Source organism: Salmo trutta, chromosome 37, assembly GCF_901001165.1.
Source record: "Salmo trutta chromosome 37, fSalTru1.1, whole genome shotgun sequence".
Taxonomy (NCBI): domain Eukaryota; kingdom Metazoa; phylum Chordata; class Actinopteri; order Salmoniformes; family Salmonidae; genus Salmo; species Salmo trutta.
The window spans coordinates 4,791,616-4,806,943 of NC_042993.1; the positions used below are offsets into that span (position 1 = coordinate 4,791,616).

At 42.3% G+C, this 15,328-nt stretch overlaps 1 long non-coding RNA gene across 1 annotated transcript; it reads right to left on the bottom strand.

The window, feature by feature from the left end:
- Positions 1–947: 947 nt before the first annotated feature.
- On the bottom strand, positions 948–12,850 carry LOC115176858 (uncharacterized). The gene is made up of 2 exons (XR_003872295.1): positions 12,815–12,850; positions 948–1,006 (listed from the first exon to the last, which is right to left on the bottom strand). It is a non-coding gene; the product is annotated as an uncharacterized LOC115176858 (long non-coding RNA).
- Between the last annotated feature and the right edge of the window lie 2,478 nt (positions 12,851–15,328).

Sequence of the window (15,328 nt, forward strand, 5' to 3'; positions counted from 1 at the left end):
TTTTTATTTTATTTCACCTTTATTTAACCAGGTAGGCAAGTTGAGAACAAGTTCTCATTTACAATTGCGACCTGGCCAAGACAAAGCAAAGCAGTTCGACACATACAACAACATAGAGTTACACATGGAGTAAAACAAACATACAGTCAATAATAAAGTAGAAAAATAAGTCTATATACAATGTGAGCAAATGAGGTGAGATAAGGGAGGTAAAGGCAAAAAAGGCCATGTTGGCAAAGTAAATACAATATAGCAAGTAAAACACTGGAATGGTAGATTTGAAGTAGAAGAAAGTGCAAAGTAGAAATAGAAATAATGGGGTGCAAAGGAGCAAAAATAAATAAATAAATAAATACAGTAGGGGAAGAGGTAGTTGTTTGGGCTAAATTATAGATGAGCTATGTACAGGTGCAGTGATCTGTGAGCTGCTCTGACAGCTGGTGCTTAAAGCTAGTGAGGGAGATAAGTGTTTCCAGTTTCAGAGATTTTTGTAGTTCGTTCCAGTCATTGGCAGCAGAGAACTGGAAGGAGAGACGGCCAAAGGAGGAATTGGCTTTGGGGGTGATCAGAGAGATATTCCTACTGGAGCGCGTGCTACAGGTGGGTGCTGCTATGGTGGCCAGTGAGCGGAGATAAGGGGGGACTTTACCTAGCAGGGTCTTGTAGATGACCTGGAGCCAGTGGGTTTGGCGACGATTATGAAGCGAAGGCCAGCCAACGAGAGCGTACAGGTCGCAGTGGTGGGTAGTATATGGGGCTTTGGTGACAAAACGGATGGCACTGGGATAGACTGCATCCAGTTTGTTAAATAGGGTATTGGAGGCTATTTTGTAAATGACATCGCCGAAGTCAAGGATCGGTAGGATGGTCAGTTGTAAGAGGGTATGTTTGGCAGAATGAGTGAAGGATGCTTTGTTGCGAAATAGGAAGCCAATTCTAGATTTAACTTTGGATTGGAGATGTTTGATGTGAGTCTGGAAGGAGAGTTTACACTCAAACCAGACACCTAGGCTGTTGAGGAGGCAAAGAGGGGATCCAGCCCGGGACTAGATGGGGGTGCCTAATAAACTGGCCGTTGAGTTTATAATTATTTAATAATATGCATAATGGTATGCATTGATGCTTTTATCTTGTTATGACAACATATCTCTCATATATTGGCCACATTAAATCAAATCAACTCAAATTTATTTATAAAGCCATTCTTACATCAGCTGATATCTCAAAGTGCTGTACAGAAACCCAGCTTAAAACCCCAAACAGCAAGCAATGCAGGTGTAGAAGCACGGTGGCTAGGAAAAACTCCCTAGAAAGGCCAGAACCTAGGAAGAAACCTGGAGAGGAACCAGGCTATGAAGGGGGGCCAGTCCTCTTCTGTACCGGGTGGAGATTATAACAGAACATGGCCAAGATGTTCAAATGTTCATAGATGACCAGCAGGGTCAAATAATAATAATCACAGTGGTTGTCGAGGGTGCAACAGTTCAGCACCTCAGGAGTAAATGTCAGTTGGCTTTTCATAGCCGATCATTCAGAGTATCTCTACCGCTCCTGCTGTCTCTAGAGAGTTGAAAACAGCAGGTCTGGGACAGGTAGCACGTCTGGTGAACAGGTCAGAGTTCCATAGCCGCAGGCAGAACAGTTGAAAGTGGAGCAGCAGCCCAGCCAGGTGGACTGGGGACAGCAAGGAGTCATCAGGCCAGGTAGTCCTGAGGCATGGTCCTAGGGCTCAGGTCCTCCGAGAGAAAGAAAGAATTAGAGAGAGCATACTTAAATTCACACAGGACACCGGATCAGACAGGAGAAATACTCCAGATATAACAGACTGACCCTAGCCCCCCGACAAAAACTACTGCAGCATAAATACTGGAGGCTGAGACAGAAGGGGTCGGGAGACACTGTGGCCCCGTCCGACGATACCCCCGGACAGGGCTAAACAGGCAGGATATAACCCCACCCACTTTGCCAAAGCACAGCCCCCACACCACTAGAGGGATATCTTCAACCACCAACTTACCATCCTGAGACAAGGCCGAGTATAGCCCACAAAGATCTCAGCCACGGCACAACCCAAGGGGGGGTGCCAACCCAGACAGGAAGATCACGTCAGTGACTCAAGCCACTCAAGTGACGCACCCCTCCTAGGGACGGCATGGAAAGACACCAGTAAGCCAGTGACTCAGCCCCTGTAATAGGGTTAGAAGCAGAGAATCCCAGTGGAGAGAGGGGAACCAGCCAGGCAGAGACAGCAAGGGCGGTTCGTTGCTCCAGTGCCTTTCCGTTCACCTTCACACACCTGGGCCAGACTACACTCAATCATAGGACCTACTGAAGAGATAAGTCTTCAGTAAAGACTTAAAGGTTGAGACCGAGTCTGCGTCTCTCACATGGGTAGGCAGACAAGTCCATAAAAATTGAGCTCTATAGGAGAAAGCCCTGCCTCCAGCTGTTCGCTTAGAAATTCTAGGGACAGTTAGGAGGCCTGCGTCTTGTGACCGTAGCGTAAGTGTAGGTATGTACGGCAGGACCAAATCGGAAAGATAGGTAGGAGCAAGCCCATGTAATGCTTTGTAGGTTAGCAGTAAAACCTTGAAATTAAATGATGGGCTCAATTACTCCAGCTAACAGAACTTATTCATCAAACCTATCAACACACAACTATTCTCCATAAAACAATGTACCATAGTCTCATTAGAAGAGGGCTCTCCAACCCTGTTCGTGGAGAGCTACCATCATGTAGCTTTTCATTCCAACCCTAATCTAGCACACCTGATTCTAATAATTCACTGGTTTATAAGATAAATCAGGTTAGTTACAACTGGGGTTGGAGTGAAAACCTCCAGGAGGGTATCTCTTGTGATGTTGTCCTGTAGAATATTCAGAATGATATTTTTTTGTTTTAAGTCCATTATACACCCACATGGTATGAAGGCCAAAAGATCACTGGGACACTCCATAGTAACTTTCATCAAACACACATCCACTTTGTTGTTCGCATTGTTTATTTATGATTATAAACTGGGTGGTTTGAGCCCTGAATGCTGATTGGCTGACAGCTGTGGTATATCAGACCGTATACCACGCATTGCTCTAATTATCTTGGTCACCAGTTTATAATAGCAATAAGGCACCTAGGGGGTTTATGACATATGGCCAATATACCACGGCTAAGGGCCGTATCCAGGCACTCCGCGTTGAGTCGTGCCCAACAACAGCCCTTAGCCGTAGTATATTGGCCATATACCACACCCCCTCGTGGCTTAGTGGTTAACAATACAACAGGTGGATCTAATTCTGAATGCTGATTGTTTAAAAAGGGGAGAAATGTATGCTGGTGGTTAGTGTTTTACAGTCAGTTCAGTCAAGTTCAAGTGTATGGAACAGACGATTATAGGATGAAAGACTACGTCTATAGACGAATATAGCTACCTTGACCTGAACTCAAGAAACTACATTTCAACACAAGAAAAGACACACAAAAAAACGACATGGTTTCATAGTTCTGCAAATTCTCTGTTGGAAACAACTAAAGATGGGGAGACTGATTCTAAAACATAATATTTGAATTCAAAAATGTTCTTATGTTGTCCAGCAGACCAATGAGAACTTTCGTGTAATCTCACATGATTGTATCTTGTTGACCTGTACAGGGCTGGGTAAAAAAGTGTTCCAGTTTTCTGCCCCTTCCACTTGAAACGCACGTCTCTTTCAATGACTTTAAAGCTAGGGTAAAAACTATGGTGAACAATGAAGGGGGGGGGGCAGTCAATGTGTTGACACCTGCCTGTAGATGCACTACACCCCTACCAAAGCATCTTGTCTGCTCAATTTTATATTGATGTTTTTATATTGTTGTGTTTTGTGTTTTTATGTTGTAAATATGTATTTGTATAAAACTTTATGTGCTGCTATTTTGGCCAAGTCTCTCTTAAAACAATTATTATTATTTTAATCTCAATACGACTAATTTGGTTAAATAAAATATATAGACAAATGAACATTTCGAAAACATCTGGATTTTGGCATGTTAATGTAATTGTTATTTTATTTAGTGTATGTCTTTTTAAAATTCTTATCAGTGGTGTGTATTCATGGATGTCAAGGGAAGCCAGGCTTCCATAAAAAAATTACAAAGACAAAAAGACAGAAAGATATAAAATATTTTTAACTTTAACTTTAACGTTTCTCTGTGTTCCCTAATTTTAATAGTTTCGCTGATAGTGTATCATCATCAAGCCTAAAAACAATTTTCTTTGAAGGGAAGACGTGGTGCTTTTGAAATACTTTAATTTGTCTCTTTCATTATTATCTTTTCATTTCTCTCTTTTCATTTGTCTCTGTTGTGTATTGTTCTTGTATGGGTAAGGTATTCCTTTGCAATCTGTTAACACGTTGTGAATCAGTCTACTGCTCTCTTAGTCTGCACAGTGGGCAGATAAGCTTGATGCCTAGTCTGGATACACTTCAGAACACTTGTTGTTTTCTTCCTGTACCACTTTGAAACACCATGTAGAAAATGTTACGCATATTATTGACCTATAAAGTGGATTGTTGTTCAAAGTTTTGCGTGACAGAGTTTTTAGCATATCCTCATTCCAGTGTGTGTGTGTGTGTGTGTGTGTGTGTGTGTGTGTGTGCGTGCGTGCGTGTGTGTTTGTGGAGTGTTCTAAATCAATATGTTTAAGGCAGGTTTCTAAGTGTGTCTCACCACACTGTAATATTTAATAGAGATAAATAATGTATGTCTATTACCCCTCCTAGATTTGGAATAATATGCAGCATCTATTGGGGTCTTTGTTGCTCTTTGTGTCAATGACAAAGTACCGTTTTTTTTGATCCGATCATAATATTCCACCTAAAAGCAATGCCAAGCATTTTTCTGCTCCATAAAGTAGTCAAACAGGCTAGACACTCCAGTGAGATCATGAACTTAGGTGACAATTTCTGGCTCTGGGTTGGACTTTCCTGTTGTTATGATGATTAGGTTCAGTGACAGACAGATATATCCCCATTCCATTCTATTCATTAGGCAGGTTGTGGGAAACTGTTCTAATCGTCAGAATCTGTTTCTCTTGCCAGACAGGAGAGAGATATATCTCCACACACAGGTGTGTCTTAGAGTAGTGAAACATTCACATCAAGTGTTAGAGATATTAGAATATTGCTGCCATCTGTCAGTTAACCATCATTCAACCAGTATTGCAACCAAGTCACTTGTGGACCTATGGTCATTTATAACAGTGTCTGACTGTTTCTGTCTGCCTCTTCTACACTGCGTGACATTATTTCCTCATCAGGAAAGGATTGGGGAAGTAATAGCAGTTCCTGGTACAAGTGTTTTTATAGCGAAAAACCAGGTGAAATTGAAAGTTACAATCATCTGTCTTCTTCTTTGATTGATGACTAGATAATGTGTTGTCAGATGCTGAAGGTCATGTTTTTCTTAAGACTAGTTGGCCAATAAGTCTAACTGAGGTTGGCTAAGATAATCCTGCCAAAAGATGTCAAACCAGTACATGGTTCATGTAAGACAATTAAAAATATTGTTTTGGGAATCTTGTAGATAACTCACTCTCATCTCAAATGGAAGAGCAGCTACAGACTCATCATCAAAGTTGACTCACAAGACTAAAGGTGACTATTTTATTTTTCATATTCTAACATTACACTATCGTAAGCAGCATGAGTCCATGTACCCATCCTGCCTGGTGTCAACGGTACAGGCTGTTGGCGGTGGAGTACCGCTGTCCAATCTGCAGCAGCTGTGTGATGCCATTGCGTCAGCATGGACCAACATCCCTGTGGAATGTTTCCGACTTGTAGAATCCATGCCCCAAATAATTCAGGCTGTTGTGGAGGCAAAGAGGGGATCCAACCCGGGACTAGATGGGGGTGCCTAATAAACTGGCCTTGAGTTTATAATTAGTTAATAATATGCATAATGGTATGCAAAGATCATTTTTTCTTGTTATGGCAACATATCTCCTATATTGGAATGCAGAATATATATCTGAACACATTAACTTGTTTCACTTTCTTTTCGCAGTTAGCCACATTATTGGCTCAATTAGCTAACAGAGCTGATTCATCAAACCTATCAACACACTGTCACAACGTCCACAGAAGGTGGCGCCACTCCCCTTCGGGCGGCGCTCGGCGGTCATCGTCGCCGGCTTACCAGCAGTCACCGATCCGTGTTTCATGTTTCTGTTAGTTATGTCTGTTTTGTGCGCACCTGTGTCTTGTTTGTAATTAGTGGGAGGGTATTTAGTTTGTCAGTTTCTTGTTTGGGGTTGTGCGGGATTGTTTCGTTTTAAGTTTTTGGATTTAGGGCTGGAGTATTTTCTCATGGGTTTGATTACACAACGCTGATATTAGGCTTTAGGGTTGCCGGGCTGCGTCCCGTGTATTTTGAGTTTTGAAGCTGTTCTACCTCCTGCTTATCTTTTGCACCCTGCCTATTGTTGTATTCACTCTGGACTTAATTAAATATTTTTCTATGGACCTTTTTGTCTCCTGCGCCTGACTCACCCGTTTCCTGCTCCTTGGAAGACGTGACACACACAGCTATTCTCCATAAAACAATGCACCATAGTCTTATTAGAACAAGGCTCTCCAACCCTGTTCCTGGAGAGCTATCATCCTGTGGCTTTTCAATTCCAACCCTAATCTAGCAGATCTGATTCTAATAATTCACTGGTTTATAAGATAAATCAGGTTAGTTACAACTGGGGTTGGAGTGAAAACCTACAGGAGGTTAGCTCTCCACGTAGAGGGATGGAGTGAAAACCTACGGGAGGGTATCTCCAGGGACGGAGTTGGATTGAAAACCTACAGGAGGGTAGCTCTCCAGGAACAGGGTTAGAGTGAAAACCTACAGGAGCGTCGCTCTCCAGGAACAGGGATGGAGAGTTCTGGTGTAAACCTACCGGAGGGTTGCTCTCCAGGAACAGGGATGGAGAGTCCTGTTGTAAACCTACAGGAGGGTAGCTCTCCAGGAACAGGGATAGAGTGAAAACCGACAGGAGGGTAGCTCTCCGGGAACAGGGATGGAGTGAAAACATACAGGAGGGTAGCTCTCCATGAACAGGAATGGAGTGAAAACCTACAGGAGGGTCGCTCTCCAGGAACAGGGTTGGAGTGAAAACCTAAAGGAGCGTATCTCTCCAGGAACAGGGTTGGAGTGAAAACCTACAGGAGGGTAGCTCTCCAGGAAAAGGGATGGAGAGTTCTGGTGTAAACCTACAGGAGGGTTGCTCTCCAGGAACAGGGATGGAGAGTCCTGTTGTAAACCTACAGGAGGGTAGCTCTCCAGGAACAGGGTTGGAGAGTCTTGGTGTAAACCTACAGTACAGGAGGGTTGCTCACCTGGAAAAGGGTTGTAGAGTACTGGTATAAACCTACAGGAGGGTAGCTCTCCAGGAACAGAGTTGGAGTGAAAACCTATAGGAGGGTAGCTCTCCAGGAACAGGGTTGGAGTGAAAACCTTCTGGAGGGTAGCTCTCCAGGAACAGAGTTGGAGTGAAAACCTATAGGAGGGTAGCTCTCCAGGAACAGGGTTGGAGTGAAAACCTTCTGGAGGGTAGCTCTCCAGGAACAGGGTTGGGGTGAAAACCTACAGGAGGGTAGCTCTCCAGGAACAGGGTTGAAGAGCCCTGCATTAGATTATGTCAAAAATAGTGACATTTGAACATTGAGGTTGCATATCACAAAGCACTTACGAGAAAATATATCACTTACAATTATGATAGTAAGAAATAATTACATGTTTGTATTGTCCTCACAGCCCAAAGCCAGTACAACTCCTAATTGGCTGCTATTGGCTAGGAGAGAAGAAACCCTTACTGGTCTGAGGGACAGGAGTACTGCAGTACTCATACATTATGTGATGGCTGGTGTCAGAAAGGTGTAATGAATCCCTAATAATATGTAAGACCCCCTTCAAATAAAGTATTACCAATGGAAAAGTCTAAGTATACTTCTCTGTTGTCATGAGATCATCAGGAACTACTGCATTTATCCGTCTTCACGTCAACGTCTGTTTTTTAGAGGAAACTTCACTGGTACAGTAGATGTGTTGGGCTAAAACCAGCTTCTTTCCCTTTGATTAAATAGCTGATAGCTGCTTTACTGAGGAGCAGTTGTACTTACTATGACTGTGTGATATTTGGTTGTCCCACCTAGCTACCTTAAGATGAATGCACTAACTGTTGGTTGCTCTGGATAAGACTAGGTGAGTGTTGTAACAGACTGCAGCAAACTTCAGACAATAATAGAGACAGAAAATGTAGTATCTCATCTGGCCCGCTAGAATTAACCTGAAATACATGTACTGAATCAAATATTCTACAATAAAATAGGTATTTGAGCCAATGAACTAACCCAAAAAATACATAGACAATATATTTCAAATTCTTCTGATTTTGACATTTTTGTCTGTGCCTAAAGGGGCGGCAAGGTAGCCTAGTGGTTAGAGTGTTGGGCTAGTAACCGAAAGGTTGCAAGTTCAAATCCCTGAGCTGACAAGGTACCAATATGTTGTTTTGCCCCTGAAAGAGTAGTTCCTAGGCTGTCATTGAAAATAACTTGTTCTTTAAAAAAAATAATGCCTGTACAGAGCTGGGTAGAATGTTTTTCCAGTTGTCTGCCTCGTCCACTTGGAACTAGCGACTAGCGACAATAGGACTTGAAATTACAGGAGCGCGTCTCTTTCAATGACTTTCAAGCTAGGGTGAAAACTATGGTGAAGTATGTGGGGGGGTCACTGTGTTGTCCCGGCCCTACCTGTAGATAGATGCACCACACCCCTCCAAAAATCTTATCTGCTCAATGTGTATATTGATGTTTTTATGTTGTTGTGGTTGGTGTTTTTATGTTGTCAACGTGTCCTTATATGAAACGTTACGTGCTGCTATTTTGGCCAGGTCTCTCGTGATTTCTTTTTTATCTTGATAAGAATAAATTTGGCAAATAAAGGTCAATAAAAAAATACATAGACAATATATTTCAAATTCTTCTGATTTGGACATTTTTGTATAATTTTATCAAATAATGGTTTAAAAAATGTGGGGATACCTAAAGGGGTCCTAAAATTCTAAATCAAATAGCTAAATGATCCATAGTATGACCACCTTAAAACAATTCCATATCTCAGTTTACACCCCCCACCCATTGTTTTAGACTCGAAAGAAATAAACTTTTTGGCCCTATTGCCTCTAAATTTTCTGTCCTTCTGCCTCCCCATATGGAATGCCTACCACTTAGTGTGGATTCTGGAAGGGCACGAGTGGAAAACTGCCTTCAACACGACCAGCAATCACTGCGATTATCTGGTCATGCCATTTGGCCTCAGCAACAACAATGCTCATGCTGTGTTCCAGGCTCTGGTTAATGATGTTCTCTGCGACATGTAGAACTGGTTTGTTTTCAAATACCTTGATGACATCCTCATCTTCTCCTGCTCCACCCAAGAACACGTGAGTCGAAAAACCCTGCAATACCCTTCCCTGCTCTGCCACGGGCCTATCACCTTTTGAGTGTTCCCTGGGGTTTATTTTACAATGTCGTCATCTGGGTCATACCTGATAGCAGAATGTTCTCAAACCTGTTCGTCAGTGTTCTTGGCCAGCTGTTTGGCAATGCATGAGTAATAACAATACAATTCTGAATTATAATAATGAATTAATACGTTTCATGTTTTCACTAGTAAATTGTCTTTTTCAGTTAGGGCTCAATTCAATCTGTATCGCGGAAGTTCCCCTTTATAGCACGATTGAACTGTAAAGGCAATGTCCTGCATTAGTGGAGACTGCATTCAAGGGAAAAACTGCATATGTCAGCTCAATAGGAAATTATCTTCAACCCCGCAGCACTCATGGGCTGCTGAATTATTTTTATTTCTCTTGCTTTGTTTGATCTTTTCTATATTATGTCTATCTCTGATAAGCTACCCAGGAAAGGGCTGAAAATAGCCCATATTAATATATTGTACTGTAACTAGCCTTAGAAAGAGATCCCGACGACACACTGAGCGTAAATATATATATATATTGATTGCAATTATTCCCGAATGATTGAGCGTTCATGTGGAAAGGATTAGCATTTCAATTGTTATAATTATCAACTTTGTAGTGTCTCTTATCTTTCGCGCCCTTATCAGTCCCTCTGTCTAACAAGCCGCCATGCCAGTTTAGCCCACTAGGGCACATTCCCCTATCATTTCTTTGTAACCATATCTACTGTTTGTTATGCATTTCTGTGTGTACTTACTTAGTAAATAAATGATTTTAAGACAATTGATGAATGGATGACTCATAGTTTTTTATTTGATTTTAATTACACCTTTATTTAACCAGGTAGGCAAGTTGAGAACAAGTTCTCATTTACAATTGCGACCTGGCCAAGATAAAGAAAAGCAGTTCGACACATACAACAACACAGAGTTACACATGGAGTAAAACAAACATACAGTCAATAATACAGTAGAAAAATAAGTCTATATACAATGTGAGCAAATGAGGTGAGATAAGGGAGGTAAAGGCAAAAAAGGCCATGGTGGCAAAGTAAATACAATATAGCAAGTAAAACACTGGAATGGTAGATTTGTAGTGGAAGAAAGTACAAAGTAGAAATATAAATAATGGGGTGCAAAGAAGCAAAAATAAATAAATACAGTAGGGGAAGAGCTGGTTGTTTGGAATAATTATAAATGAGCTATGTACAGGTGAAGTGATCTGTGAGCTGCTCTGACAGCTGGTGCTTAAAGCTAGTGAGGGAGATAAGTGTTTCCAGTTTCAGAGATTTTTGTAGTTCGTTCCAGTCATTGGCAGCAGAGAACTGGAAGGAGAGACGGCCAAAAGAGGAATTGGCTTTGGGGGTGACCAGAGAGATATACCTGCTAGAGCGCGTGCTAAGGGGGGACTTTACCTAGCACGGTCTTGTAGATGACCTGGAGCCTATGGGTTTGGCGACGAGTATGAAGCGAGGGCCAGCCAACGAGAGCATACAGGTCGGAGTGGTGGGTAGTATATGGGGCTTTGGTGACAAAACGGATGGCACTGTGATAGACTGTGTCATGACTGTCCTGATCAGGTCAGGTTACAGGAGACCACAAACCTACATATTATCTCTCAACCCCAACAGAGGAGGAGAGATCTAGGGGTATGAGGATGTGGGTTTTTTATGACCCCTCACGCCCATGATAAATCCTAGGACACAGAGAAATTCCTTTGTCCTCACTATGGAGAACTGGCCTCAGAACATTAAACATGCAATAAAGGGACTTTGGAACAATGGTTTCCGTCAGCCACAATGGTGGTCATGACGAGAGATGGAATATGAAAATGTATGTCATTTTTGTATTGTTATTAAAGGTTAAGAGATGACGTTATTACAAAAACATTGTACCTTTAAGAGTTTTCCATGTATATGCCTGATGTTTATACATTGTACGTTGTGTGGAAAGTATCCAAATCAAAGACAATGTTTTGGTAAGGATGAAATGTGAAGTTAGTGTCTAAAATTGGATTTGAGTAAAATCTAGGCCTTGCTCTTAACTTGGTACGCCCAGAAAACTGTCCTAAAGGCGGTTACGCCCACTTCTGACCCGAGGGTATAAGACAGGAGACTGGAGAATTAACATTAGACTAAAGTGACCTTACGCTGCAGCCAAGGTCTGAATGGTCAACGAACCCCTAAACGCAACACAAAGTTTGAAGACAGAAAGAAATATTTTTCTACCCAAGCTACGGATGAGTAGCTGTGTCTAAGTGGGTGAATTCAAGCTGAACCACCTAGCCTCCACTCTTCATCGAATTGTGGTATCTACGCTATCTCATTCCTACGCTGTGAGCTCTGAGCTACAGAGCTGTATGTCCTCAGATGACACCACAGATAAAAGGGAAGAAATCAGACCACCAAGCCAAGAAGGACAATGACATCGTGAGAACAATCAGAGAGTTGCGTCGGAGCAGTGCGTCCTTGGGAAGCCTAAACGAGCAACGCGGGACGCCCCATCTGAGACCTCCAACACGTAATTACATCATTATATTCTGACCCATAAGTGCGGCAGTTTGGGGCAAGGCTAGGTTTAAATAAGCATAGCTGACAAATGAACCCAAATGTGTATTTCTCTCGTGTACTTTCTATGTTTCTCTCTCTTTTAAAATCCCCATTTTGGGTAACACGCGCCATAGTGTGTTGGCCCTTTATACTAAGTCCTAATCAATAGCCTAGACTGTGTTTTGTGTATGTGTATTATTTTATCATAATTTTAGCTTGCTAGTAAATAAATAATCAACTAAGATTGGTGTGGTAAACTCATTGGTGTAGCCCGGGTTCGTGCAGATTCCCGGATTATGCAACGTTCAGAAATGAGACAAGAGGACATCAGCGACTGTTGTAAAATCGATATTCTGATATTCTTTTGAGTTAATTTGGGAAATAGAAACTCAATAAAACTAATTTTCCCATGGTGCCCCAGGTTAATGAGTTAATAATTGCTTGATTCCTTGCTTGATTCATTTAATCACGCAATCATAAACCGTTAATCATTCGATGAGCAACAGTCGTCACATTAACTAATACAACGTCATGACAACTGCATCCAGTTTATTGAGTAGGGTATTGGAGGAAGTTTTGTAAATGACATCGCCGAAGTCGAGGATCGGTAGGATGGCCAGTTTTACGAGGGTATGTTTGGCAGCATGAGTGAAGGATGCTTTGTTGTGAAATAGGAAGCCAATTCTAGATTTAACTTTGGATTGGAGATGTTTGATGTGAGTCTGGAAGGAGAGCTTACAGTCTAACCAGACACCTAGGTATTTGTAGTTGTCCACATATACTCGGTCAGAACTGTCCAGAGTAGTGATGCTTGTCGGGCGGAGGGTGCTTGAAGCAGTCGTTTGAAGAGCATGCACATAGTTTTACTACCATTTAAGAGCAGTTGGAGGCCACGGAAGGAGTGTTGTATGGTGTTGAAGCTCGTTTGGGGGTTTGTTAGCACAGTATGCAAAGAAGGGCCAGAAGTATACAGAATGGTGTCGTCTGCGTAGAGGTGGATTAGAGACTCACCAGCAGCAAGAGCGACATCATTGATGTATACAGAGAAAAAAGTTGGCCCAAGAATTGAACCCTGTGGCACCCCCATAGAGACTGCCAGAGGACCGGACAACAGGCCATCCGATTTGACACATTGAACTCTATCAGAGAAGTAGTTGGTGAACCAGGCGAGGCAATCATTTGAGAAACCAAGGCTATTGAGTCTGCCGATGAGGATGTGGTGATTGACAGAGTAAAAAGCCTTGGCCAGGTCAATGAATACGGCAGCACAGTATTGTTTCTTATCGATGGTGGTTACGATATTGTTTAGGACCTTGAGCGTGGCTGAGGTGCACCCATGACCAGCTCTGAAACCATATTGCATAGCGGAGAAGGTGCGTGGGATTCGAAATGGTCGGTAATCTGTTTGTTGACTTGGCTTTCGAAAACCTTAGAAAGGCAGGGTAGGATAGATATAGGTCTGTAGCAGTTTGGGTCAAGAGTGTCCCCTCCTTTGAAGAGGGGGATGACAGCAGCTGCTTTCCAATCTTTTGGAATCTCAGACGACACAAAAGAGAGGTTGAACAGGCTGGTAATAGGGGTTGCAAAACATTTTGGCAGATAATTTTAGAAAGAAAGGGTCCAGATTGTCTAGCCCGGCTGATTTGTAGGGGTCCAGATTTTGCAGCTCTTTCAGAACATCAGCTGACTGGATTTGGAAGAAGGAGAAATGGGGAAGGCTTGGGCGAGTAGCTGTGGGGGGTGCAGTGCTGTTGACCGCGGTAGGGGTAGCCAGGTGGAAAGCATGGCAAGCTGTAGTAAAATGCTTCTTGAAATGTTCAATTATAGTGGATTTATCGGACGTGATAGAGTTTCCTATCCTCAGTGCAGTGGGCAGCTGGGAGGAGGTGTTCTTATTCTCCATGGACTTTACAGTGTCCCAGAACTTTTTTGAGTTTGTGTTGCAGGAAGCAAATTTCTGCTTGAAAAAGCTAGCCTTGGCTTTTCTAACTGCCTGTGTATATTGGTTTCTAACTTCCCTGAAAAGTTGCATATCACGGGGGCTGTTCGATGCTAATGCAGAACGCCACAGGATGTTTTTGTGTTGGTTAAGGGCAGTCAGGTCTGGAGAGAACCAAAGGTTATATCTGTTCCTGGTTCTACATTTCTTGAATGGGGCATGCTTATTTAAGATGGTGAGGAAGGCATTTAAAAAAAATAACCAGGCATCCTCTACTGACGGGATGAGGTCAATATCCTTCCAGGATACCCGGGCCAGGTTGATTAGAAAGGTTTTCTCTCTGAAATGTTTCAGGGAGCGTTTGACAGTGATGAGTGGAGGTCGTTTGACCACTGACCCATTACGGATGCAGGCAATGAGGCAGTGATCGCTGAGATCTTGGTTGAAAACAGCAGAGGTGTATTTAGAGGGCAAGTTGGTTAGGATGATATCTATGAGGGTGCCTGTGTTTACGGCTTTGCGGTGGTACATGGTAGGTTCATTGATAATTTGTGTGAGATTGAGGGCATCAAGCTTAGATTGTAGGATGGCTGGGGTGTTAAGCATGTCCCAGTTTAGGTCACCTAGCAGCACGAGCTCTGAAGATAGATGGGGGGCAATCAGTTCACATATGGTGTCCAGAGCACAGCTGGGGGCAGAGGGTGGTCTATAGCAGGCGGCAACGGTGAGAGACTTGTTTTTAGGGAGATGGATTTTTAAAAGTAGAAGTTGAAATTGTTTGGGTACAGACCTGGATAGTAGGACAGAATGAACCCAGTCTTCTGAGTGAAGACTGGGTTCGTGCAGATAACCAACAATTTACGACGTTTGGAATGAGACTAACGTGAGGTAAAGAATAATTCATTAATCAGAAGACTAAGTGATCTAATATACTAAAATATCTGAAAGTTATATTAGGAAAATTATAACTGTGTAATCTGAACATTTTCCTTGATGCCCCAAATTCCTAGTTAATTACAGTTACGTGATTAATTAGTTTAATCGCGTAATAATAATAACGAGAGTTATTTGATAAAAATAAGTCTTCAGTTTTAATGATGCCAAAGACACGACACATCAGATAAGATTAATATATTAGCCATTTCTGAGACTCACTTAGATAATTCATTTGATGATACAGCAATAGCAATACAAGGATATAACATCTATAGAAGAGAAAGGAATGCTTATGGGGGAGGAGCCATATCCCTGTAATGCTTAGAGAAGATCCTATGTCAAGTGTTGTTGAAGTGTTGTGGTTGTAGGTTCACCTGGCACATCTAAAGCCCA